The sequence below is a fragment of the Macrobrachium nipponense genome, chromosome 7 (assembly GCF_015104395.2).
Source record: "Macrobrachium nipponense isolate FS-2020 chromosome 7, ASM1510439v2, whole genome shotgun sequence".
In the NCBI taxonomy this organism is placed as follows: Eukaryota; Metazoa; Arthropoda; class Malacostraca; order Decapoda; family Palaemonidae; genus Macrobrachium; species Macrobrachium nipponense.
In genome coordinates, this window is record NC_061109.1 from 77,806,034 (window position 1) to 77,830,541 (window position 24,508).

At 45.7% G+C, this 24,508-nt stretch overlaps 1 long non-coding RNA gene across 1 annotated transcript; it reads right to left on the reverse strand.

The window, feature by feature from the left end:
- Nucleotides 1–3,296: 3,296 nt before the first annotated feature.
- On the reverse strand, nt 3,297–22,696 carry LOC135217181 (uncharacterized). The gene is made up of 3 exons (XR_010315074.1): nt 22,580–22,696; nt 22,172–22,423; nt 3,297–3,332 (listed from the first exon to the last, which is right to left on the reverse strand). It is a non-coding gene; the product is annotated as an uncharacterized LOC135217181 (long non-coding RNA).
- Nucleotides 22,697–24,508: the final 1,812 nt, after the last annotated feature.

Genomic DNA, 24,508 nt, shown 5'->3' on the forward strand with positions numbered 1-24,508 from the left:
TAACTACGCTCCACGTTGTCAGGGGATGTTTTTTCATGTTCTTTCTTGTCCGCCATGTTTCGAAAAATGCATGGTGTTATTTTATTAATTATGCATCTTTTCCATAAATCCTTTAAAAAGTTATACATTACTTCACTGTATCCAATAATATTGTATGTATTCTCATATTGTATTATGAAATACTACGGCAAATCTAAGCCAGTATTCCACGGAATCGGCTAATGTGGTTTGAAATCAGCTGATGGCGAATATGAGTTTGTTTTGCCATAATGCAATTCTGAGCGAATTCTCTTGCTTCTGGTTAGCATAAACAAATATCTAGATACTTGACTTATATGAGACAAGGTTATTTTTCCTTATACATGTTTTTAGGTGGAAATATGAATGTGAACTCCTTTTTTTTTCGTTACCAGATTATGTTGGGGGTATGTTTATTGCGTAAAAAAATTGTGATTCTATGTTTGCAACTTTTTATTTTATCATCGTAATACGAACTTTACATTATTTATCTTATATCGGCATGAAACCAACAGTAAAATTTTTTATTTCAAGCACAGTAGTTTTTATTAAAATGATTTTATCTCAATTTTATCTACGGTTGTGTTTGATGGCATACGTTTACTGGAGTTTTATCCTTGTTGCCGATGTACGATAATAGTCATTAGCAATTTGAACAGTTGTCTCAGCTTCAGTTATAACTAGGTTTAAATTTAACAATATATTTCCCGATTGATCTTTGATCTATAGCGAATAAAGTTATTGCATTAAGATATCTCAGTTCTATTCTATACATAACGCCATTTATAACAACTACGGTAATAGTGTACTGTAGTACGATGTTTGAAATACAAGCCAAACGGATGTTATCCAATTCGGTTGTACTTAGAGGAGGAAAAAAAAAAAAAAAAAAAAAAAAAAAAAAAAAAAAAAAAAAAAATTGTTTCTCATTCGGTTTTTCATGGCTGTACACGTTCATGCAACGAGTATAACGTTAAAACAATACTTCATCATTCTCTTTTGCTGTTATTGAACTTATGCAACTAGAAGATGGATAAAGTAGAGGCTATTGTAATTGTTGGTGTCTCATAACATCGGACTATCATAAGACGAATTATCGTAACTTGAACACTACAGCTACTTGTACACTGTATAAACCTTATTATAATTTTATCTTTACATACTCTAGACACCAAAAGGAATAAAACTAGGCTTTTTTCACTTTACTGTATTTATAATGCTATAATGTACTGTACAGTACTACTGTACAATAAATTCTATAGTACTATACTGCATAAACATAATTTTACTTATTGCGCCTTTGACTGGTCTAGAGTTTCGAAAGAAGATGTGCGGAGCGGCCGTAGGCTTTCAAATTGCTTAGCGTCGAAAATCATTTAGTGTCAGCGGCCAGGAACGGAACCCCTGCTGCTAACTGAGGGCCGCCTGTATGGCGAAATTTTAAAAAAAAAAAAAACAACTCTTGCCATCGGCTGAGTTCCAAAACAAAACACCGACTGCTTTGTTAGTATTTTATGATACAATAGTATGAGAATACATAAAATATTATTGGATACAGTAAAGTAACGTATAACTTTTTAAAAGATTCATGGAAAAGATGCATATTTATTGTTTTTATTTTATAATTATATGTAGCCATCAGCAGCCTGACATCGCTCAATTATGCCGATGTCGGTCCCAATCTGATTCTCATTTTGTGCCCAACTTGTTTTTTCTACTGATATATCATAGTCAGAATGCACTGAACCTCCAAATTGGCTTATATTATTAATAAATAAACAAACTGCTATATACTGTATATGTAGTATAGTTTACTGTAGGTTAGGCTACTGTATGGTAAGATATACGTACCATAGTAACCTATACTCTGCGGGAACTTGTTAATGTTATTAAATTTCTCTTTGTAGTGAAGTATCATAAAACAATATGCATTGACCCGAGAGAAATAGCCGAAATTAATAATTACTATACCGTATATGTATAAAGTATACTGTGTAGTGCAGGCTAGGCTACCCTATATGTAAATATGATACTAATTACCCTAGTGTAGTCTAGGCTATATTCGAGATATGATTTTTTCAACAAACGATGGGGTTTTTGGAACCTAACCCATCATAAGTAGGAGAATACCTGTATTTTTATTTTGGTGTTGGTGTTTGAGGCGCTTCTTGTGATGTTTGATTAGTAGCTATATATTATGAATGAAAATGATTTCCTTTCCATGGACAAAATATTTAATAATGTATTGAAGATGCGTTATTGTTAAAAAGATTAAAAACCACTGTTTTGTGCAAACCAAATACAAATATTATATCACAATATATGGTATGCAATGTTTTGTCAATAATAATAAAGAATAATATTGAGTTAACATTGGATTTTAGCAAGTTTATCTAGTCAGTATTCTTAGGATTTTTAGCATGTATATATATCAGTGGTATTCTTAAAGTTTTCAGCTATTATTCCAGATACTTTTCTATTTAGTTTTAAAATTATATTTCTTTATTAATTTTTTTATACTAAATAAGAATTCCCTTACTTGGATATCTTTGTTAGTCTCTACAGGGGTTACGACAAACAGTGTACCTTGAGTAGCCCAAAGTTAATCCCTGCAGAGGTATTTATTTAGTCCCCCCCTTGACCCCAAATGTCCTTTTTGTTTTTTATACTTATTTCAACCTTAACCTTCAGTTAACTTAAACCAAAGAAGACTGTCCAACTTCAACTTATTCTTCCTTAGATTTCCATCCCTTCTTCAGAAGATAATGCATGGTCCTATGGTATGTCTACAACGTGACTTGAGTGGTTTTCATAAACTAATTAAATCAGGATAAATAATTTTATGGCAACCTTGAGTAGAACCTACATTAATCATTCATTTCTTTAGAATTTCACACAAAAGTTGACTTCCTTAATCTGTAAAGTCACAGACTACTCGTAAGGCTAACAAAAATCACTTCTGTCATGATTTACATTTACTAAATAATACTTTCCTACTTAGGATACTTGTTCAATCATACTTTCAAAAAGATTAAAAATGATGACTTACCTTCCTTTTTCTCTTGACTTTGCCCTTCCGTTTCGTAGTCTTCCTTGTTTTACGTGTTTTTGTACCCTTAGTTTTCCTAGTTTTGGCAGTTCTGCGCTTTCTGGTAGTGCTTTTCCTTTTCTTAGCCTTCCCTTTTCTAGTTAACTTTTCTCCTCTTTCTCTTTGGTGCTTTTGTGGTACGTCTGGGTTTAGAGAGGAGATTCGATCTTTGGACGGCACTGGCCACGTACAATGGCCAACTTACAGTGGCACTACCACAAGCAGCCTGAAAAGTTAAGAAAAAAATAATGTAAACTACAAGAAGGTCCAATAAAAAATAATGTAAACTACTTAAGATGGTCCAATGCTAAAATTTTGATGCACAAGATACAGAAACACTACAAATGCATGATAATTTGCATTTCCTCACATACATTAGACTTTAGTCTTTTATATGGATATACCTCAAGTAGAAACCGGTGCATTCATTGAAGTTTGTAATAAGGTAGTTAAGTAGCAGTTAGGAAGTGAGCAGGTGGGTTACCCACAAATTTAATCAATGATGGCACCTCTTTCTCTTTCTGTAACATTGATGAATATGGAGTTGGTTATAACAATTTGTTCCTGGAAGGATGTAAAACTTTGTCTTCTATTTAGACTCAGTAATTAGATGGGACTGTTTGATGAAATGGACTACTAGTTATGTTTTACCCGCCTAGATATGCCAGCTTCCTGGTCAAGTACGAAAGCAATGGAAGGACAACTTCTGCAACCACATATAAGGAGGCCCAGCATTCCTGATGTCACAACTGTGAGAGCCCTATGCGAGTCTGGCTTTCTCAGAGCCCTGTTCTACTCAATTTAGACTTATTATTATAATAAGGTACTTTAACCGGGACGTTGAGTTAATTTAATTAGCTCTTATAAGGCCGGACTAAATAATTGGGTTAACTGAAAACAATGGACAACCCTGATGAAATTTCTTTCAACTGACGGATTAGTTTCAAAGGCTTGACAACTGTTGTCAATTGTATTTTGAACATTCACAAAAATCGTTTAACTGTAAGTGTTGCTCTACAGTCTGTACATAGAGGAATTGTATCAGGTGGGCTATTCATCAAACATCCATGGGTCACAAGAGTGAGCAACTCCAGGAAAAGACAAAATTATTTATGAGTTTGCCCTTTGATATATTTATTTCATATTCCAATACTGGATTTTAAATCTTTTAATTTGTTATCATGTTTAATGCTCCATATTATTTTCCATTGTTGATTACATAATGGGTTTTTGGGTTTTGGGGTTTTTTTTTTGAGAGGTAATAATCAATAAGAGTTTTTGGAGGTTTATAAAATCAACAAGAGTTTTGGAGAGGTTATATCAATCAAGAAGATCTTAATATGTCATTTGTAGCAGCTTCTTTGGCTGCTTTGTTGGCTTCTTCATTTCCTTTGCTTAAATGAACAAGAATCCAACACATTTCTATACATTTACTAGTATCTCCATATAATTTCTCAAGTGAAAATTTAATTTGTCGTGCAAGGATATTTTCTGAGGTACAATACTAGTGTTTCTAAAGCACTTCTATAAAGCTAAAAATATTATTTCTGTGACAGAATATCTTTCATCACTTTAATAGCTGCTCTTACTACTGCAGTTAATTCTGTAAAAACAGAACCATTGTTAGGCAAGAAAAATAAATATATTTTGTTGGTTGACCTGGCTGTAAATACCATGACTGCTGATAAAGATATTCCTGTGATAGTAGACTTTTTCATTATTTCAAAAGCTGGTCTTGTTACTGCAGTTAAATCTGCTGTGAAAACATAACCATTGTTAAGACGGAATACAGTGAACTCCCCATATTTGCGCACTCTAGATTTGCGGATTTCTCTGGACAAACATATACCCCTCATTATTTGCAGAAAATTCACCTATTTGTGGTATTTTTTTCTATAAGAAATACCCACAATTACTGTTTTTCTTTATCGCTTTCATCATAAAATGCACTTTTTGATAATACTATTAATAAAACCACATATAAACATTGTTTTTTTTGTGGGTTTTCTTGAGTTTTAACTAACAAAAAAAGGTAGTTTTAAGCGTTTTTATAGGGGTTTCAACTATTCGCAGGGATCATCTGGTATGCACCCTCGTGAATACGGGTGAACACTGTAATTGATATGCTCTGATGGGTGATACAGTTATAAATACCATTACTAATGAAGATTTAGATCTATCAGTATTTTCCATCTGTGAGGGGAATGCCAGCTCAGATGGTAGCAATATCACTGCACTTAATTCATCAATGTTAATGCTCTACTGATGGCAAACAACCTCTATTAAAAGGAAGACATAGTGAGTCACTTCTAGACTATCAAAAGCCAGCAATAACTAAGGACTGACCTGAGACAAGCATTCCTGCATGAACAGAAGTTGCATAAGAGCTGCTGAAGCAACTACAACAGCAACAAAAGGTACATCTGCAATGGAGATCTCAGCCAGAGAGGGTACTGTCAAAGCAGAAGTATCTGCTGAAACTAAGGTAGCCAAGTGGTTTATTAAGGTATTGGGGACAGCACCCCTTTTCACCTACTCCCTCATCTCATTGGAATCCTTTGGAGTCATTGCACAGCTGGAAGCAGAAGAGGTTAGAGTGGGGAAAAAGTCAATGAAAGTACCAGGTAACTGCCAGTGCACATCAAACGTACATTCCAGGAGCACCCAAGTTGATCACATCAACCCAAGCATATCCTCCTTAGACAAAAACCACCAAACCAGTGGCAGATACAATGGTCACATCAGGGGATCATCAATGGAAGTTGGTTGGAAAAGCCAAAGTATTGCCATACTCAGAACAGCAGCCTTCTCAGACCTATTATTCTTTAACAATCTCTTACTTCTTTAATGGGCAGTTCAAAGACAGCATGCTATCCTGATCTCTAGAAAAGAACAGACAGAATGTGATGATCAACATTCACATGGCAAAGAGCGTGTGTGTGTGTGCGTTCAGATATTATCCCCCATTTGAAAATCATGCATCACCATTCATACCACAAACATATAATAATAATAATAAGAAAAGTCTAGCAAGTAGGAAGACATCTGTATAGCAGCACAGCCAAAGAAAATGACAACAGTTGAATGGATGGGCAAGTTCCCCATAATGACTTGTCACTAAAAAACTACATTGTTACCAAACTTTAGTGACAGGACCAGTTTCCACTGAAAGTATGCCTACATAAAAGGTAAAGATTCGTATCCACATAGGAACTAATGCCATATATTTTCTTAAAATTATTATGAGCATAAAAATCCACAACAATGCCATGAAGAGCCTTCTTGGGCAGTGTATATACAGTAGTACCTCGAGATACGAAAGGCTCAACTTACGAAAAATCCAAGTTACGAAAGCCAATACGAAAAATTTTACTGCTCTACATACGAAAAGTTTTCAAGATACGAAAGGTTGTTGCTATAAAGTCCCGAGATTCGCCCGGACCACCGAGAACAATTTTAAAACTCCCGCGCCGCCAACTGAGTAAACTCGCCACCATCCTCCCGCTCTCCCATTGGTTCCTGATGCTAGTCACCCCATAAGGTCCTGCTCTCCTATTGGTCAGCATCTACCCCTTGTGCTTTAAGTATTCAATTGGTAAAAGGTTGCTGTAAATTGAAAAACTTAGTATTCATGCAATACATTTAATAAAAAAAAGAACATTAGATAAAGATAGAATAAAGAATAGAAATGAATGGTTATTATACTGTTTGGTAGTTTCAGTAGTTGAAGAGAGATAATGAAAATTTATGGCTTACTGTGTAAAAGTGATTGCTTGGCGATCGTTCGATACTCGTAAGTGCTGGATGTAAACAGACGTTTGGAAGCTTTTTTTTGTTTGTTTATTATAGTTAATGGTTACTTAATAATTATTTGAAATGAGTACATGCAATACATTTAATAAAAAAAATGATATTGTCATGTTACAATAAAGTTTTATACATACTTACCTGACAGATATATACTTAGCTATAGACTCCGTCGTCTCCGACAGAATTTCAAATTTCGCGGCACACGCTACCGGTAGGTCAGGTGATCTACCGCCCTGCCCTGGGTGGCAGGACTAGGAACCATTCCCGTTTTCTAATCAGAATTCTTCTCTTCCACCTGTCTCCTGCGGGGAGGCTGGGTGGGCCATTAATCGTATATGTCTGTCAGGTAAGTATGTATAAAACTTTATTGTAACATGACAATATCATTTTTATACATTCAACTTCCCTGCCAGATATATACTTAGCTGATTATTCAGCCCATTGGTGGTGGGTAAGAGACAGCTAACTACTGAAATAGACAGGTAAACAACATATGTTGTAGGTATTAATAAACCTTGGTTCCTACCTTATTAGGCTGAAGACTTCGCGGCTACTGCCTTGGAGTCTGCTTAGCCTCAAGAGCCTCAGCGAGATATTGATCTATGGCTAAGAGTTCTTGTGGGTCTGCCAATGGGGTCTTATCCACTTACTCGGCAGAGCCTAAAGGCCTTTGTCATTGGGTGCTATTCCACTAACATGACAATACACCTTGTTCAAGGAGCACAACACCGATCCCGATCACCTGATCCTAACATCCATGTTAGTTCTAAGATTGCAAGGAGTTATCCCCGAACTCCTTACAAAACAACCAAAAACTCGAAACATAATTACACGTTTCATTACAAAATATACAAAAAAAAAATTTTGTACTCCCCTACTAGCCATACATACCCTTGATCCCCTACCAGCAATGACACTATGCTCCCGTGCGACATCAGTGAGCTTGCTAATAGAAAACCAAGCACATATCTGACAAGAGGGTTTATGTACAATAAAACACAATATTTAAGGATCAGTCTTTGCTCCAAGACCCAGCACTGTATCTGCTGATACAAATGGACCTAGCGAGAAGCACTTCTCATAGGTCACTCTCACATCCTTCAGATAATGAGATGCAAACACTGAATTGCACCTCCAATATGTAGTCTCAATGATATTTTTTAGAGACATATTCTTTTGGAACGCCAAGGACGTTGCCTACTGCTCTCACCTCATGGGTCTTGACCTTTAGAAGACCGAAGGATTCCTCCGAGCAGTTCTTGTGAGCGTCCGTAATTACGCTTCTCACAAAGAAAGCCAAGGCGTTCTTGGACATGAGTCTTTTGGGGTTCTTCACCGCACACCAAAGACCTTGTTGACAAGCTCCCATCTGTCTCTTCCTCTCTAAATAATATTTAAGAGCTCTCACTGGACAGAGAGACCTCTCTATCTCTCTGCCTACGAGGTTAGATAGGCCTTTTACCTCAAAAAATCTGGGCCACGGTTTTGACGGGTTTTCGTTCTTTGCCAGAAACATTGTCTGGAAAGAACAGATGGCAGCATCTCCTTGAACCCCACTGTGGAATCTAGAGCGTGCAATTCGCTCCGTCCTCTTGGCTGTAGCGAGAGACACCCAGGAATAAGCATTTCCTAGTGACGTCGCGGAAGGAAGCCAGATGTAAAGGCTCGAATTTATCCGATGAAAGGAATTTCAGTACCACGTCTAGATTCCAACTAGGTGTTCTAGGAGTAGCTGCCTTTGAAGTTTCAAAGGATCTAATTAGATCGTGTAGATCTTTGTTGCTTGCAATATCTAACCCTCGATTCCTAAAAATATGAAGACAGCATGCTTCTGTATCCTTTTATTGTTGAGACAAAAAGGTGTGATTCCTCTCTCAGAAAGAGGAGGAAATCGGCAATATTAACTATAGAGGTACTGGAGGAGGACAGCTTCTGACTCTTACACCACCTCCTAAAGACTTCCCACTTTGATTGTATACTCTTCTCGTCGAAGCTCTGCGGGCTCTAGCGATAGAGCCCGCAGCCTTGCGAGAAAAGCCCCTCGCTCTGACAAGTCTTTCGATAGTCGAAAGGCAGTCAGAGCGAGACCTGGGAGGTTGTGATGAAACCTCTCGAAGTGGGGTTGTCTGAGTAGATCTGGTCTGTTTGGAAGAGATCTGGGAAAGTCCACTATCCACTCCAGTACCTCTGTGAACCATTCCTGGGCTGGCCAAAATGGGGCTATTAGCGTCAACTTCGTGTTCTTCGAAGCTACGAACTTCCTGAGCACTTCCCCCAGGATCTTGAACGGGGGGAAGGGGGAAAGGCGTATGCGTCCACACCCGACCAATCCAGGAGAAACGCGTCTATTGCGAAGGCTCTCGGATCTTCCACTAGAGAGCAAAAGATCTCTATTCTTTTGGAGAGGAACGTCGCAAACAGGTCTATGTGAGGTCTCCCCCACAGGGACCAAAGACTTCGACACACTTCTTCGATGTAGAGTCCATTCTGTGGGAAGGACCTGATTCCTCCTGCTCAGTCTGTCCGCTCTCACATTCTTGATGCCTTGAACAAATCTTGTGAGGAGAGTTATGCCTCTTTCTTCTGTCCAGGTTAAACAGGTGTCTTGTTAACTGAAAGACGGCGGGAGAAAGAGTGCGTGCCTCCTTGCTTGCGTATGCAAGCCAGAGCCGTGGTGTTGTCCGAGTTTAACTGTATCACCTCGCCTCTGACTATCTCTTCGAAGAACTTTAAGGCTAGGTGTATGGCCACTAGTTCCTTGCAATTGATGTGCCAGGACACCTGTTCCTTTGTCCAGGTGCCTGACACCTCCCCTTGCTCCTAACGTCGTTCCCCATCCCGACTCCGAAGCGTCGGCATATAACACTTGGTCTGGGTTCTGCAGGGCAAGCGATACGCCTTCGTTCTTTTGAAGAGGGAGGATCCACCACTTCAAATGATCCTTTACCTCTTGTGGAAGCGGGAAGATGTCCGAGAGTTGTCCCGTCTTCCAACTCCACACCCCTTTCAGGAAAAACTGAAGAGGGCGAAGGTGCAAGCCTCCCCAGAGAGAAGAACTTTTCTAGTGAGGACAGGGTCCCTAAGAGGCTCAGATAATCCCTCGCTGAACTGTTTTCTTTTTCTCTAAGAAGCTCGAGATTTTCGACAAACCTCGAGTGATTCTTTCTCGCGAAGGAAATACTCGAAAACCCCGAGAATCCATCTGAATCCCCAGATAGACCAAGCTCTGGCTGGGGTATCAGCTGCGACTTCTCGAGGTTCACGAGTAATCCCAGCGATTCTATCATGTTCCTTGTTACTAATAAGTCCTCCAAGCACTGAATCTCCGACTTGGCCCTGATCAGCCAGTCGTCCAAGTAGAGGGAGATGCTTATTCCGTCTAGGTGAAGCCATCTTGCCACATTCGCCATCAGGTTGGTGAATACTTGCGGAGCTGTAGACAGACCGAAGCACAGAGCCCTGAATTGAAAGATCTTGTCTCCTATTACAAAACGAAGATATTTCTTTGACAAATGGTGAATGGGAACGTGGAAATATGCGTCTGCAAGTCCAGAGGACCATCCAATCTCCTGGACGAAGAGCCGACATTACTGATGGCGGACGTTTCCACCTGCGAAACTTCTTTTTCTTGAACAAAGCGATTCAGAGCGCTTACGTCCAGAACTGGTCTCCACCCCCCCGATGCCTTTGGTACTAGAAAAAGGCGATTGTAAAATCCCAGGGGAGTGTGGATCCTGCACCAGTTCGATGGCCTCTTTTTCCCACATTTGTTCCACCATTTGAAGGAGAGTCTTTCTCATTACCGGGTCTCTGTACCTCGCTGACAGTTCCCGAGGCGTAGATGTTAGGGGAGGGCTGTTCTAGAAGGGGATTACATATCCCTCTTTAGGACCGACACTGACCAAGGGTCGGCTCCCCTTTTGCCCATACTCCTGCAAAGTTCAGGAGTCTGGCGCCCACTGGTGCTTGAAGGAGCAACAAGTCATTTGGATTTCTTGAAGGGCCTAAGGGAAGACCTTCCTCTCTTATCAGAGCTCTTCTTTCTGGCAGGGGGACGAGCCGCTGTACCTCCACGAAAGGGCTGCTGAGGAGGACGAGAGTCCTTCTTAATCGCCGACACTACAGGGCGTCCTTTCTTGGACGTTGTGTTAGTAGGTCTTGTGTCGCCTTCTCAGTTAGCGAGCGAGATATATCCTTCACTAACTGAGAAGGAAACAGATGATCCGATAGAGGGGCGAACAATAAAGCAGTCCTCTGGCTCGGAGAAACCCCTTTCGATAATAGGGATCCATATACTGATCTCTTTTTCAGGAGACCACCAGCACCAAAAAGGGAAGCCACTTCACCCGAACCGTCCTGTATTGCCTTGTCCATGCAAGACAGGACGCTATGGAGAATCTCTGGGTTTTAAGAAACTCCGGATCTTTAGATTTGTTGGCCAGAACTCCGAGTGACCAATCCAGAAAGTTGAACACCTCTAAAGTGACAAAAAGTCCCTTTAGAAAGTGGTTCAACTCTGATGTGCTCCACGTCGCTCTGACCGATCCTAAGGAGTGACGTCTAGAGGCCTCACTAAATTGGAAAAGTCTTGCATCTGCAGAGGCAGGTAGAGAAAGACCCATAGTCTCTCCTGTCCCATACCAAATACCTCTCTTTCCATGTAGTTTGGAAGGAGGCATGCAGAATACCGTCTTTCTCAACTCCTTCTTCTTGTCCATCCAAGAATCTAAAGAATGGAGTGCCTTCTTCATGATATAGCAGGCTTCATTTTCAAAAAGGCCGAAGATTTTGCCGTAGCCGAGCTCGAAAAGAGAACGAGGAGAAGGAGGAGCCGCCGGACTAAGAGAATCTCCAAATTCTTGAAGCAATAATGAGGCTAAGATTTATAATCTCGAGAGTCCCTCATTAGCAGGAGGTTCGTCATCAGACAACTCGTCTAACCCTCGATCACACGAAGGAGAAGTTCACGTTTGGAGGGAGAGTCCTTCCAAGACCTCCTACGCTCTGAAGGAGAGGAGCTCCTATTTGGAGAAGAGTCATAAATTCCAGGAACGAGTCTCCAACTCCTGCCTCCTGGCTCTGACTCTTGCTCCTGACTCCTGCCTTCTGACTCCTGCCTCCTGACTCCGGACTCCTGCCTCCTGCCTCCGGACTCCTGGCTCCTGCCTCCTGACTCCTGCCTCTTGGCTCCTGGCTCCTGCCTCTTGACTCCTGACTCCTGCCTCTTGCCTCCTGGCTCTTGCCTCCTGGCTCTTGCCTCCTGGCTCCTGCCTCCTGCCTGGATGCCTCCACACTCCTGGCTCTTGGCTCCTGCCTCCTGGTTGACTACTCACTCCTGGCTCTTGGCTCCTGCCTCCGTGGGTGACTCCTCACTCCTGGCCGGTGCCAGACGTCTGATAGGTTCATCCAGGTCGTACCGGAAACCTCACCTCGAGTAGGAGTATCGATCCTGGCGGCAGATACCTCCATACGTCTGGAGGATCTTTTGATCGGAAGGGAAGAGTCTTTCCTTCTAGGAGGCTCCTTTGACAGAACTCCTACAAAAGACGAAATCTGCTCTTGCATCGCCATCATGAATCTCTTCGTAACCTCCTCTTTATCCTCTTCGGGAGGAGGGGAAGGAGGAGGGGAGGAGTCCATAGCCTCCACCTCCTGCCTCCTTCTCACTCTGGTTGAAAGAATGGCTCTTCTTGCCTTCTTCACTCCCGAGGGAGACTCCTCAGAGGGAAGTTTGTTCTGGGCTCGAATCAATAGTCGGAGCCTTCCAACTCCTCTTGAGTGGCCGAGATCGATCTGAATCTCTCCAATCACGTCTCGGAGATGAAGATCCCGACGACGAAAAACACTCACGCAGGACGCTTTTACAATAGCGATCCTTGGCAGTCTGGGGTGTCACAGAAACCGCCGAAGGGACACCTGATCGGTGGGGATTCTCCACAACCTCCTTTCGGTTTTCGACATTCCTTCTCCTCTGGGCATGTGAGCTTGGAAGAGGTCTAGACCTAGGAGCGTTGCTGAGCCGACCAGATGCCCCCTCCATACACTGGGGACACTCATATCACTGTCCACTGAATAATCACTAGCCTTACCTTGTATGGCAGCCATTTTGTTTTCCATCAACTTGAAGGCTGCTTTTAGATCCGCAAGTTCTTTTGCTGAATCTACAGGTTCTGCAATAGGAGAAGGGGCTGCAATGGAAGGAGAAGTAGCAATACTTACCCTTGGGGAAGATCCCAAGCTAGGAATTAGTTTCAGATCTAGAACTACTTAGAAACTTCTATAAGAAGCCTTCCTCACTCTTTCTCTCTCTAACTTTTTTTAAATATTAGTTAGGATTGCCCTTCCATTTGTTCTCACTCAAGTTCTCACATTCCTTACAAGTATTAGTAAAAGAACATTCATACTCCTGCAACCCTTGCATACCGTCGTAGGGTCTACCGAAGCTTTCGGCAACCTCACCTTACAGCCTACATTCACACAACGTCTCACAACCATTCCAGAGTCAGACATTATTAAAGAAAAATTCCAAAATCAAGTCCACAAAACAGTCCACAAAAGCGTATGCCAATCCAACAATCCAGATACGTCACCAAAAGTCGGTCAAGAAGATCAATTGCGGTGAAAAAAGAAAAAACCAATCGAGAGGAACCAACAACAATGTTGATGGCCCGGGCGACAGAAGAATTCTGAATAGAAAACGGGAATGGTTCCTAGTCCTGCCACCCAGGGCAGGGCGGTAGATCACCTGACCTACCGGTAGCGTGTGCCGCGAAATGACAATTTGTCCAAAATTGCATTTTTCCTAACTATACAAACCTGAGGTCCTTTTACAATAGGAAGGTACTAGCGGCAGCTGGATAGGTCGTAAGCTTTCGAACAAGGGGTTCGGTAGTTAACTGCTTGTCCGACAGGCGCGCGCGCGCGACTGGGAGGTAAACAAATCACTTTTGCTTTTGGCCCAAGCAAAAACTGCAGAGTGAGGGGTGGCATGAGGTGGGGCTATGTGTAAAAGGACCTCAGGTTTGTATAGTTAGGAAAAATGCAATTTTGGACAAATTGTCATTTGTTCCGACACGGCATACAAACCTTCGGTCCTTTTACAATAGGAAGACTCACTTCTTGGTGGGTGGAATCTGAGTCTTTTGTGAACAGACTGGTGTTCGCCCAACCTTGGAAGCCTCCCTGGTCGTAAGACGCGAGTAGGGATCCAAGCCTCTGTCCGATTGATCGGGGTGTGCACCGCAGGATCAATGGTCAGACCTCTGGACCGAGTACTAAGAGAGAGGCATGCGTATCTCTTCGTACCAGCAATGTAAGAACTTGTTCCTGTACAGGAGCAAATATAAAGTCATGGGTTTGACTCTTGTAGGCATCCACTTCCCCCCCTTGTAGAAGGAAGTGGTGGATATTCTGCTCCTATCCCTAGGGATAGGATGGGGCTCTGTCATATAGCTCACCTGCATCTCGTCCTCATCCAGCGTAGTGACGACCATGGCCCTCTGCCCACAGGTAGAGGGGGAGGAAAAGATGGGAAGAGAGAGCCAGTCACTCACTCACTCACACATCCATCCACACAGTCACACCAGGACTCGATGCTGTTCAGCCTGCGAGGGTCTGGGTTAGCTACACAACTTGTTGAGCAGCCACCACGGGTCCCAAGGAAAAGGTATCCAAGGACCTGTGGGCAATATCCCGAAGGTAGAAGGACGTAAAGGTAGTCTGGTTAGACCAGACCCCTGCCTTCAGGACCTGCGCCACGGAGAAGTTCTTACGAAACGCCAACGACGGGCCAATACTTCTGACTTCGTGAGCTCTCGGACGGGACGTACGGATGTCGTCACTACCATCAGCCTCATACGCCCTCCTGATGACCTCACGCAGCCAAAATGAAAGAGTGTTCTTGGATACTTCTTTCTTGGTGACCCCCGGTGCTAACGAAGAGGCGTCGACACTCAGGCCTGAGGTGTCGAGTTCTCTTCAGATAGCGCCGTAGCGCCCTCACAGGACAAAGCAGCATCTCATCCGCATCATTATCGGTGAAGTCCAATAGGGAAGGAATCGTGAATGACTCGAACCTGTCGTCAGGGACCGACGGTTTCTGAGTCTTCGCAACGAAGTTCGGGACGAAATCGAGCGTCACGGATCCCCATCCCCTGGAGTGTCGTACATCATAGGAAAGACCATGAAGTTCCCCTACTCTCTTCGCCGATGCCAGGGCCAGCAAGAAGAGGGTCTTGAGGGTCAGATCCCTGTCTGACGACTCCCGGAGTGGCTCGAACGGCGTTCGAGTCAAACTCCTAAGGACGAGAGTCACATCCCACGCAGGGGAGGGCCTGAGTTCCCTGGGTGGGCAAGACCTTTCGAAGCTCCTCATAAGCAAGGAGATCTCGAACGAGTTCGAGATGTTCCCCCCAACCCCCTCAGTTTCAGGACGAGCGCCAAGGCGGCTCTGTATCCTTTGACTGTGGGGACTGAGAGGAGCTTCTCTCGGCGAAGAAAAACGAGGAAATCCGCTACCTGCTGAAGAGTGGCTCTTGAGGAGGATAGACCCCGTCTACGACACCAACCACAGAAGACGGCCCACTTCCCCTGGTACACAGCTGCAGAGGACTGACGGACGTTTCAGCCATCTCTGTTGCTGCGCTACGAGAAAAGCCTCTCGTTCGCAAGAGATGGTGGATAACAGCCAGCCGTTGAAGACGTAGGGACTGGACTGCTCGGTGGTACCGTTCGACGTGTGGCTGGGCGAGAAGGTTGTGCCAAGGGGGAATCTCTCTCGGTTCTCCTGCGAGAAGAGCCAGCAGGTCCGGATACCAAATGGCCTGTGGCCACTTGGGAGCCACCAGGATCATCCTGAGATTCGGGGTGACCAGTGCTCGACTGATCACCTTGCGAATCAGGCTGAACGGGGGGAAAGGCATAGGCGAAGAGGTTGTCCACGGGTGTTGAAGAGCGTCCTCTGCAGCTGCCCATGGGTCCGGCACGGCCGAGAAGAACACCTGGAGCTTCCTGTTGTGCCGGGTGGCGAACAGATCCACGACTGGTCGCCCCCACAGGTCGAAGAGCCTTTCCGCCACGTCCTGGTGTAGAGACCATGCGGTCCCTATCACCTGATCCCGACGGCTGAGCGTGGCTGTCTGCTACTACATTCCTCTTACCTGGAATGTAGCGTGCCGACAGCTCTATTGAGTGTGCCTGAGCCCACTCGTGCACCTGCCGAGTCAACTGGTACAACGGAGAGACAAATAGGCCCCCCTGTTTGTTGACGTAAGCCACCACCGTGGTGTTGTCGCACATCAACACCACTGAGTGTCCCATCAAGCGGTCTGAAACTCTTGGAGAGCGAGAAACGCTGCCTTGAGTTCCAGTACATTGATCTGTGGAAGGTGCTTGTCGTTCTCGTCCCACACTCCTGAAGTCAGCAACTCCTCCAGGTGTGCGCCCCATCCCTCGGTCGATGCGTTCTGAGAACAGCTGCATGTCGGGGGAGGGGGGGAGTGCGGAGAGGCACTCCTCTTAAGAGGTTCCTGTCGTCCAGCCACCAGGCTAGGTCCTGCCTCACCTCCTGTGTCAGTGACACTGGAAAGCTTGGGGGATCCGTCGCCTGCGACCAACTCTCCTTTAGTCTCCACTGAAGAGACCGCAGGTGAAGACGCCCGTGAGGGACTAACTTCTCGAGTGACGACAGGTGTCCGATCACGACTTGCCATCGCTGAGCTACCTGTTCCTGCCGAGGACAGGAACTGGTTGGCTGCCTCCCTGAATCTGCTGATCCGCGAGTCTGCGGGGAAGACTCGCCCTGCTACCGTGTCGATCAGCATACCCAGGTACTTCATCCTCTGCTTGGGCTCGAGATTGGACTTCTCGAAGTTCACCACGATCCCCAGATCGTGACAGAACTCGAGCAGTCGATCCCATGTCCTGTAGCAACTGCGAGCGGGAGCTCGCCAGGACTAACCAATCGTCGAGATACCTCATCAGACGTATCCCGTGCGAATGGGCCCAAGCAGACACCAGAGTGAACACTCGCGTGAACACCTGTGGGGCGGTTGAGAGACCGAAGCACCAGTGCCCTGAACTGGTACACCGTCCCGTCGAGGATGAAGCGGAAGGGTACTTTTCTGGATGACTGATGAATGGGTATTTGGAAATACGCATCCTCAAGTCCACTGAAAGCATGAAATCGTTCTCCCTGATGGAGTCGAGCACTGAGCGGGCCGTCTCCATCGTGAACCGTGGGTCTGGCGAACAAAAAAACCGGTTCAGGGGAGAGAGATCTATCAACACCGGGCGCCAGCCTCCCGTAGACTTTTCCAGCAGGAAGAGTCGACTGTAAAAGCCCGGTGACTGATCCGTGACGATCTCTACAGCTCTCTTGCTCAGCGATGTGGCTTTATCTCCTGTCTCAGTGCTACGTCCTTCGATGACCCTGGAACGTACGACTGCTGTTGACCGGGTTGGAGGTGAGGGGTGGCCGAGATTCGAAGGGTAATAGATATCCCTCCCGAAGGACATCTACAATCCAGGTCTCGGCGCCGTTAGCGCTGCCAAGTTGCCCAATGGCTGGCCAGGCACCCCCCCCCCCACTTCCGGCAGCAGGTGAGGGGGAACGCCGTCCCTAGCGTTTCCCCCCTTTCTTCGACTTCTTCCCACCCAGAGCCTCCACGGGATGAGGAGGGCTGGGCCGGGAGGAGGGACTGGTTACGGCTCCCCTTGCCAGAAGTCGAAGAAGACAGAGTCATTCCCCGGGGCTTCGACGCAGCAACCGTCTTAGCCGCCGAGGAAGCGCTAGCCGAGCTCTTAGACTTGGCCGCAGTCCGAGGGCTGCCCAGAAGCCTTCGAGACTGCCTGGTGAACCAGACGGTCACTGTCGTCAGTGCGCCGTCTGTCCACCGCAGCGTCCACCATCTCTCCTGGGAAGAGAGACGTGGAACTCCGTAAAGGTCCGTTTCGAAGTCCCAACGCCGCTTCACGCCCGGCCGCCCTCTGGAAACCCGAGTAGTAAGGACAGCGTCCCTTCGTCGGAGAACCAGGTTGGCCCACAGGTTCACCGTCTGGTGGGCAAGGAAGGAGATGGCTCTTCCCCCAGACTGGCAAAACCCCCCTGAAGGCCGGTCATCTTCGGGAGAAATTCCCCCGGAGTTGGCTGCGACCCTTAGATACTGTGAGGGACCACAGATCTAGCCAGGAGACGGCCTGGAAAGCTGCCATGGCGGTAGATTCCAGGCCGAGTGCCTCTTGCTGCGAGAACCACAGGTTCTCGGACAGGAGCTGTTGCAGAGACACACCCGGAGTCAGCCTAGCTAACTCCGGGTTCACCTGTTTGGGGGCGGCATCGGGTCTTCAGATGGCACGGTAAAACCGCCGCTGTCGTAGCAGAGGAGGTGGAAGTAGCTTGCTCGACCTGCCAGACTTGAGCGAACCGTCTTGTCCGGAGACAAGCGATTCAACCTGGTCCAGCACTGAGTCCGCAAGCTGCGAACGCGGCAAACCCACCGTCGGTCTGGGTTCCCTCTTCGGGCCCCAGAACGACTCGAGCCGGGACGTGGGCTCGGATGGTGGGAGCGGCGATCCTTCCCCGAGGTCGTTGTGCTGACGAATCAGCGCAATAACCTCGGCAAAGTTCCTCTGGATCTCAGGAGTGACTGCATCCTGTGGAGTCGGACCGTCCAGTCCCGTCCCTCAAACAGGAGCACCTCCCGAGACCCTCCTCCCTCAAGGAGAGGAGCAGCGACAGCCCCCTCTCGGTCTCCTCCAACCACCTGTGCGTACGACCTGGCTGGTCCGAGGACCGAGCCTGGTTCGTACGACGCCGTGGCGGGATCCTGAGGGGCGCACCCCTCACGATCACTCCTCAATACCTCGCCCCTCCGGTGCAACCCGAGGAGGTTGAAGGTATGGGAGAGGAAGACCTGACGCTCTCTCCTCGCTCGCTGGTAGCACCAGCGGGCTTGGAGGACTGCAGGCGATCGCCAACCCGCGGTGGCGATCGAGCTGCAGACCTAGTCGAGCCGTCTCGCTGTGGAGAACGGCTGGACCGAGAAACAGCGTCCCCGGTTCTCGTGTGTCAGAGGAGCTGGTGCTGGTCGCCGTACCCGATCGCTCTCTGTGAGAGCGACGGTCAGGCGACCGGCGAGCTCCACTGTCACGGTGCGATCGGTGCGATCCTCACGGTGCGTCAGTTCGCTGGTACCAGCCCGTGGCTGGTGCCGGCGAACGGGGGGGACCTCTTCCCAGCCTCAGCCGTGGCCGGTCATGGACCGTCACGTCCGCCCCGGGTAGCCAGCTGCTCGCCGCGAGAGCGAGAGCTGGCCTGGTGAGAGTCGCGTGAGCGGCTGTCACCAGTCTTCCGCTCCGTGCCGTGAACCTGACGCTGAGCGGACTCCAGAGGTCTGGTTCCTGGCTGCACGGTCGCTGGTAGGCGACCGTACACTCGTACCTCTCGCGAACGAGCGGCCGAGCCGGACCCTGCTGCTGTGGGCCGAAACCACTGACAGGCAGGTGGGAGGAAGTGCCGGTGTTAGCCGGCACCCCTCTGGTCCCCGTAGTCTTCTTCCTTGCGGGGAGAAGAGACGGGTCCTGCTCCCGAAGGAGCAGGGCGACCAGCGGAAGAACCCCCCGTCTCACCAGAGCGAGACGGGCCCTTAGAAGTTCCCGAAGGAGACTTCTTAGGGGGGGGGGAGGCGACCTTCTTCTTCTTCGGCGGGGGAGCCTTAGAAGAAGAAGGGGAAGAGGCGGCAGACGACGACGACGACGAAGAAGACGATGAAGACGACGACGACACCTTCCTCCTCTCTTCTTCTTCTTCGTCAAACCTCCTCAGGACCGACGTCAGATCTGTCATCCAGGACGGAGCCGGGCTGCTGTTGCCGAAGCAACAGGGCCCGGGCCGGACGTACCTGTTCCGAACAGACCAGCATCGGGAGCAGCGGCGCCAGGAACAGGAACAACATCAGCAGGTGCGAGCATCACAGGAACGGCAGACGAGACAGCAGGAGCAGGTACAGGACAGCAGCGGTGGTCACGGCAGGTACGGCAGACTGTGTGGGGCGGTCCAGTGGGATGGGCGAACCAGCGGCACAGACGTCCTAAGGTACCGGTGGGGAGGTCCACGGGGCGAGCTCTTCGGGCACATGAAGTCCGGTCGCGGCAGCACGGCAAACCCAGGTGGCGGCATCACACTCCCCCGAGTTACGGCGACTGGCCCCTGCACCGATGTAGTGGGTGTTACAGAGACCGCGTGCTGGGTGTACACCAGGTGAGGAGGTGAAGCATAGCCGGGGGTTGTAAGGGTCGTGGTGGTGGTCGTGACCGTTGCATGGGTGACCGCCACGGAGCCAGCGAGATGATAGAGCAGCCCCTGGACACTCGGCACGCCCTGCAGCCCCAACGATGCCCACACCTGTCCGAGGTCATCCTTCGCGGCAACCGCACCTGAGGAGGCAAAAGTCGGGTGATTAGAAGGATCCTCTACCCGCTCGCGCGAAGACGAACGGATAGAGGACCCAGAGTACAACTCTACGTCAGGGTATCTAGCGCCCTCCTCCACACTCGACACGTCAGGAGAGGAGAAGGACCTAGACACCCCCCCCGAAGGGGAAGGCGCGAGACGTGGAAGTTGAGCGGGCGGCAGGAAAGAAGACGAAGTGTCCGTCACCAAAGGAGTCGCGGGAGAGCTTTCCGACGACTCCTTTGCAGGCCTTCGCTTCTTCCTGCCCTCATACAAAGTCCACTGCGCCTCCGACCAATCAATACATACATCACAGGGCTCGGCTCGGGTGCATTCGCGCCCCCGACACCGAGCACACAAAATATGAGGGTCAATCTCCGGGAACGATCGGAACTTCCCGCATTTACGCCCTTCGATACCCGGGCAAAGTCTCCGTGGGGTAGCGAGGCGAGGAGATTCCATCATAAATCAATAATTGAATGCAGCAATTAATATGAAAAGAGAGAATAATTGTACTTACAATAACTCTTTCATACACAATTACAACCAAATACTCAGAAAGCAAACGACGAGAAGCGGGCAGAGAGCGTCGAACAACACGTCCATCCACTGCGAGGCCGAAAGCAAAAGAGATTTGTTTACCTCCCAGTCGCGCGCGCGCGCCTGTCGGACAAGCAGTTAACTACCGAACCCCTTGTTCGAAAGCTTACGACCTATCCAGCTGCCGCTAGTACCTTCCTATTGTAAAAGGACCGAAGGTTTGTATGCCGTGTCGGAACAAATTTGAAATTCTGTCGGAGACGACGGAGTCTATAGCTAAGTATATATCTGGCAGGGAAGTTGAATGTATAAAAATGTGAATTAGATATCATACAATATAAAATAAATCAGACTGCCAACAAATACGCATTTTTTAGAATTCTTCTTCTGTTTTATTATTACGTTACGTATACGTATTACGTATGTTTCATTATAGCTGTCAGTAACTCGGTATCTCCGTTAGGTAAAGATAGAATAAAGAATAGAAATGAATGGTTATTATACTGTTTGGTGGTTTCATTAGTTGAAGAGAGATACTAATGACAATTTATGGCTTACTGTGTGCTAGGAAAAATGATTGCTTGGCGCTCATTCGATACTCGTAAGACGGGTAAGAGCTGAGAATGTAAACAATCAATTGGAAGGTTTGTTTTTTGTTTGTTTGTGTATTATAGTTAATGATTAATTAATAATTATTTGAAATGAGTACATACTGATTATTTATACATTTTATTGGCATATTCTAAGCTTTTAGCTCTTAGGTTTAGATGTCAGAATCATAGACTAGGCTACAGTAGCAACTGCTAACATAGGCTAGGCTTATTGCTAGGGGACATATGCTAAAGTCCTAATATATGCAGTAAAAATGGGGTTGAACATTACATGCAGTTCAATATTACTGAAGTATGTACAGTATTTTGCCTTTTTGGAGTCATATTTCTTCCGTCGTAACCCTAGAACATGTGTTTTAGGCTGGTAAATATAATTTACTGGGGTGTTTTTTGGGAGGGCTTGGACGGATTAGCCATTTTACATGTAAAATGTGTTTCAAGATACGAAAAACTCGTGATACGAAGCCCGTCTCGGAACGGATTAATTTCGTATCTCGAGGTACCACTGTATATATATAACTGCTCTGTTGACATGCAACTTACAAAAATATACATACTGAAAGCATCATTATTAAACGTAATAACGCTACATTTCTTTACATGGAGAATACTGATGACTACTCTATTTATCAAATGACAAGTCTTCATACTTACTGCCACAGCATCTATTACAGCCTCATATTCTTTTTCTTGTTCTTCTGTGATGGTTGGCCTTGCCCTCTGTTTTCGAGAACGTGTTATACGTGCACGAACCCTCTCAGAGGCACGAGTGCGGGGCAAAAGCCTAACTCTACGAGGCTGCCCAGCAGCCTGTCTGTTATTACGTGAGGGACGCAAAGTAGGAAGAGATGAACTTGGAGCACCATCATCAATAAGGTCATGAAGTTCCCCATCTTCAATATCCACCTGCAAGAAGAAACGACAAATTTAACAAAGTTTTCAAATATATAACCACCAACACCAATATGCACTTTATAAACAATCATATACAGCAATTATTTTATGCAAAACTACCAGTTAATAAATTTATAAAAATTCTAATGAAAACAAAGTCAAACTCACCTCAGTGCATGTTGCCGTGCTGTTGACAGCTTGGCAGTCAGAACAAAACCATTCATCAATTGGCACTTGTTCAAGAGGTGGGTCAAGGCACTCCAGGTGGTATCCAAGGTCACAACATCACACAAACAATAGCCGATCCTCGCGGTCACAACGACCACAAACCTGTTCCAGACAATCACAATATCTTTTACAATAAACAGTGAATGCTAATTATAGTAAGTGTATACTGTAAAAAACTTCTGAATCAAAATTAATTTTGTCACTTAAAAACCACACAATCACATGGCCAACATAGCCTATGAATATCCACAGCTTGCCTGATGGACACAGAGCAGTTGTTCAGAGAAATCCATTCATGACAGATCTGTCACATCCAATCTTTTATAAAAAAGAATATTTGGCTGCCTACCTCACAAAAGGTTGGATCATCTTCTCTTTCATCTGGAATGTTGTCTGGTTTAGATTCTTCCACTGGTACTTTTCGGATGACTGGCCATCCAATTTGGCTACGTACAAATACCATGAAAAATGGAATTCTGTCTTGTGGACAGCTATTGTTTGTCTGGGAACAATCAAATCAATTTATTAATACATAATAATGTAATACAAATGGACTTGTGATTTTTAAATCCACTAAGATCATAGTCAATATTAGGTATTAAATGAAATATCTTAGTCTGATGCTTTAACACAATGTTTACAATGTTCATAATTTACATTGTGCAGCAACTTTGCTAATAGTCGAGATCAAAACTTACCTTTGACCATTCCAGAATACACTCAAGACAAAATGAGTGATCACAATTCTCAGGTGATCCAATTTCCCCCTTCATTCGACCTAAACATATGGGGACAAGAAGGGTTCGCCAGTGCTTTCTACACCATTGCTATTCTGAATCAGATCCACTTTCGATCCTTGTCCTGCGACGGGTGTTTCGAGTACTTGTTGGCTGGGTTTCATCATCTGTATCATATTCCTCACTATCTGTCACTGGTAATAATGAAAAATATATAAAAACAAAGGCCCAAATCAATCATTACCAATTCAAGATTCAACATAAAAACCACTGTACATCCAAAAAACTGATAAAACTTGCATGTTACATACAAAAAAAATTAAAAATAAATGAAACTGAAAATTTGAGGACAAAGTTACCACACTCCTTAAGTATCAATCATCTTAGTTCTACAAACCTACCTTCACTCTCTTCATCTTCCTCATCATCATCATCACATTCCTTCATCTTCACTATCATTTTTTCTTCCATTTTTCTTCTCCAACATTCAGTGCCTCATCTTCCTCCTCCCCCTCCTCATCACTTTCGTCAGTTTCGTAACTCCCATCAGACTCTCCGTCAGTATCGGACTCTTCTTCTGAATCAGAATCTATGGAACGTTTACGTTTCGATGATGATTTTGAGGTACCAACATCATCATCATCAGAGTCCTCGTCCCGACCATCTCTTCTACTCTCTTCCCTCAACATTTCAAAATCCTGAAATGCAGTTTGAATCCAAATTTAGTATACAATATGTCTTGGAACAATCTCTTTAGATACTCATGTGCTACTCTAAATCATTAAATTACCACATCAGGACTAGAGAAGTAGCTATGGGACAATGAGATCACATGGAGGATACAAGAAGGCAATTAGGAACATGGAGAGAGAGAGAGAGAGAGAGAGAGAGAGAGAGAGAGAGAGAGAGAGAGAGAGATCCCTTATTTGCAGGAAATACCAGACCAGGCGCCTCCACATAGAGCTAAAATCTGTGAATACTTAAAATCACTCTAAAACACTTAGAACTTCATATTTTGAGTTAAAACACAAGAAAAACTCCCCTTAAAAATGCTTATGAAGGCAGTACGTGGTTATCGGCAGACTCAGTTAATGGCAATCTGGTTTTACAGCGCTTGTCTAGTGCCACAAAA